Consider the following 4,462-nt stretch of genomic DNA (forward strand, 5'->3'; position numbering starts at 1 on the left):
CCAAGCCAACTCTTAACCAACTGAGCCACTCAGCTGGCCCAGTTGCCAGATATGTTGAACCCTCTGCTTTGAGCTTGGATGGAATCTGAGAAGCAGCATCTCCAGAACTAGCAGAGTCCTCAGGGCTCCCCCTTGTGGATGGGGCTGAGGGAGGACCTGAACTTCCTCTACTCAATGCAGATGCTTTCATCTGGCCTCCTGAAGTGCTCACTCTTGGTGGGTAGACATTACCATCTTCCTTTCTTACAATCCCACCAAGGCCCTCACTGAGGAAAAGAGAGATGAAGGCCCTGCTGTGTACTGGTATTACATGCTCTACACGTGCAAGCCCCTCTTCTTCCATTTCTTCTTTTCCTTCTGTCAGAATTTGCCCTTATGCCAGGTCTCCTCTTGCTAACTCTTATCAGTGCTCTAAGTCAACTCAGGTGCTCCCTCCAGGGAGCGTCACCTATGTGTTCTAGATTTTTCCTGCTTTCTACCATTTCAATGGGACTACCTTTTCTACACTGCCTTCCAACTCAATCACCAATGCTGGATCCCATATTTTTTGAATGGGTGAACAGATTGTTTCATTTATTTGTAGATAGCATTTTGCAGTAAGTCAGGTTGCAATACATCTGAGTTCTAGCTGGCTAGCTCTGTAACCCTTGAGAAGTCAGTACGTTATTCTCCATCTGAAGAATAAGCCCTCACCCGAGAAAACACATTTACATGTTACATGAACAGGCTCACTTACATTTTGTTTATATCTCCTTTCCCTCAAAGATTAGCCCACATCCAAATTCTAACAATCCTTAATCTGTCTTCCTCTAAGCTTTAACGTATTCATATTCTGGGTCACTCAGTGGGCATTTATATATAATATTGTACTTATAGTTATTCTGGTTTTTTAAAATGTCTTCTCATTTGTGCTCTGAATGACTGTGAGGTGGTTCTAAGCCATAAACCTAGGAGAGTTTCTTGATGATAACAAGCACATGATAAATGCTTGTTCTTGATGTTAAACTCTACTTTTATCTTTAATATCCACATCTGATGCTCGATCCATTGCAGTTTCCCTCAAGGAGGTGACAACATCTGTCCATTTCTATCTATGTCCTCTTTCTCCCGTTGAGGGCTAGTTTCTGTATCTCTCACCATGCACAGTTTGGTGCCCAGTCCACAATAAATGCTCAAAAAAATACTTGCTAATGAATGTATCTTCACGGATTTTTGTTTTGAGCCTCCAATGACGTAATGCTTGTGAAAGCAATTTGCAACAACAAAAAAAGACAAATATCAATGTAAGGGATTAATGCTTGGATTCAATGAACCCAGCCCCAGGCTTGCATGTGATTTAATGGTGAAGATTTAAATCCCATAGGTCAATACACAGCAAATCCTTCTCAGATTCACTTCCCTTTAAAAGGCACAATATTACACTGGCTTATAATCTCAAGTCTCTTGGTTTAAAAAAGTACATTTCTAGCTTAGCGTGTGTCACGCTCCGGGGCCCTACACATCTAAATATTTAACAGGATTGCTTTATATGCCCTTATGCCGATGTTGCCGATATGAGATTTGGCTTTTGCCCAGTGGGTCCCTGGGCTTTTCATCATCCAGTGAATATATTGGCTGCGGAGTGCCTGGGCAGCAAGAATAGTGGGGTTGCTGAGGCATCGAATGCAATCAGAATGTTATTTAGAAAAGCTGGCTTGGCAGCCAAGCCTCACACACATCTTTTATTACACTGTATCTTTGTGACATATTATTTCTGCTTCACAAGGTCACCTGACCCTGAATGGGACCTGTGGTCCATTGATAATGCGGCTGGATGACGGCCGTGGCATGAGTTAGGACTGAACACAGAGAAGGATGCGCCTCCGAAAGCCCCAGCCCGACTTGGCTGCCTTCTCACATCTCTCTTGTGCTCCTTACCTCGCCCTTTCCTCTGCTATTGGTGTGGGAGGAAGGTTAGCATGGGCAGACAATGGTTTAATCAAAAGCTTCTTTCCATGATTGGGGAGGTGTGGGTGGGGTGTGAATCATAGGGGGTATGTAAAATTCATCACTTCGTCCATGTGCATTTCAGTCCTTAGATGAGAATCCATGGTCCAGCCTCTGTAGCAAGATTTCTTCCACTGGCTCTTTTCCTTTTCATACGTTTGGTTCTTTTCAATGGCCAGCTCTCTGCCATAAGCTCAGAATTCTTGGTGTTTGATCCCCATCTAAGCTGAGGGCAATTTACTCTTTGACCAGTTTATTCAGTTGCTATTTATTCCACATCTACTACAGACCAGGCACCTTTCTAGCTGCTAAGGAGGCAGCGTCAAACAAGACAGAAGTGGCCCTTTCCCTCGTGGAATGTATGTTCTAGTGGAGATAGACAGACATAATCAAACAACTAAGTAAATAAGTAATAAAGTGTCAGTGATGGCAAACACTGTGATGGAAACAGAAGGGGAATTGATCTAACTTAGATTGAAGGTGGTGGGAGAGGACATTAAACTGAGATCTGAGTGACAAGCTAACAGCAGTGCAAAGGTCCTACGAAGAGTGTCCCAGAAAGGGCTCAAAAGCACAGGTATGCCTGCTCTGTTCTTTGAACAAGTTGAAATCAGCCTTTGTGGAAGGCAGAGGCGAAGCAAGGAGGGGCAGGCCAGAGGTGGGGGCGGTGCCAGACCTGCACAAACTTGGGGGTTAGATAAGGGAAAAGGGTTTATTTTACATTCAGTGGAAAGCTGCTGAAGGATTTGAAGCAGAGAGATGACAAGTTTTGATTTACATTGTTAAAAAATTCACTCATTTATTTGTTTTTCTCCATAGTTTTGCCATACATGTATACGAGGTCTGCCTATTCAGTTCGCAAACTTGTTGCACTGATGTTGCTAAACATTTTTTACATCAGAAGGATTATTCATTATGAATTTGTACCAACTGGACAAACAGTTAATCAAGTTGACTATTTGGAAGTGCTGAAAAGGCTGTGTGAAAAAGTTAGACAACTTTAACTTTTTGCCAACAATTCATGGCTCTTGCATCACGACAATCCACCAGCTCACACAACACTTGTCTGTGAGGGAGTTTTTAGCCAGTCAACAAATAACTGTGTTGGAACACCCTCCCTACTCACCTGATCTGGCCCCTGATGACTTCTTTCTTTATCCAAAGATAAAGGAAATACTACTGAAAGGAAGACATTTTGATGACATTCAGGACATCAAGGGTAATTATGATGACAGCTCTAATGGCCATTCCAGAAAGAGTTCCAAAATTGCTTTGAAGGGTGGACTAGGCGCTGGCATTGGTGCATAGCTTCCCAAGGGGAGTACTTCGAAGGTGGCCATAGTGATATTCAGCAATGAGGTATGTAGCACTTTTTCTAGGATGAGTTTACGAACTTAATTGTCTGACCTCGTATATCTAAACACTATATTTTAGAACTTTTATGAGTGGAATTGCATTCTATGAATTTTTTAGTATCTTGCTACTTTTGTTCAATATTATGTTTGTGAAGGAAAAAAACTGGAAGTTAGTCTATATGTTAGGATAATGGTTTTCTTTATTGAAAAAGGAAAGCGCCACGCAGGAGCTTTTGAGATGATAGAAAAGCCTTATTTCTAACCTGCGTAGTGGTTACACTGGTGTGTGTGCCATATATAAGTGTTAAATAGTACATCTATGTGTATAAATATTTCTGAACGTATGTTTCAAATAAAAATTCTCAAAACACCTATTGTTCAGCACCACCTTTAGTAAGTTTTTCCATCACTGTCTAAATATAAGTCAAAAACAATTTCCTGGACAAGACTAATCATCCTTCTTCTCAGAGTGGACTTAACAGAGAAGCAAAGAGGAAAGGCAGAGAAAGGAAGATGGTTTCTTACTGTGTGGCAGATGTGCAGAAAGTTTAGTGTATTGTAGTGGAAAGAGCTTGATCCATGCTGCCAAGCACGCTGGGAAGTCAGAAAAACTTTGACTTGGTTTTAGCTTTGTCACTAGCTTGTGTCTTGTGTCTTGAATGACCATATCTGCCCTCTAAACTTAATTTCAGCATCTATGAATGGAGACATGATACATCACATTGTTTGGCCATGGTAGCTAATTTATCTATATTTGTCTATTTGGGTGCCTTGATTATAATAGACCTTAACACTAAACTCCTCTGGACATTTCCAGCCTCCAGATTCTTTTGCTCTGCAGCCTAGGCTGGACTACCTCACTCGCATGGCATTTTGTCTCTACTTAAGCATAGCAGTTATCACAGTGTGACCTGACAGTCAACTGTGTACATATGTGTGGAACCCCAAGAACCCAGCATAGCCCTGAGCTCACACTCAGCAAATTATTTTTACTTCAAGGCCCTTCTTTTTCAAGAGTGTAAATTCTATAGGTGAGTTCAACTGAAATGAGGGTCAATATCATTGATGTGTTCTTATTCATATATATATATATATATATATATATATATATATATATATAT

The sequence above is a fragment of the Hipposideros armiger genome, unplaced genomic scaffold (assembly GCF_001890085.2).
Source record: "Hipposideros armiger isolate ML-2016 unplaced genomic scaffold, ASM189008v1 scaffold_36, whole genome shotgun sequence".
NCBI lineage: Eukaryota > Metazoa > Chordata > Mammalia > Chiroptera > Hipposideridae > Hipposideros > Hipposideros armiger.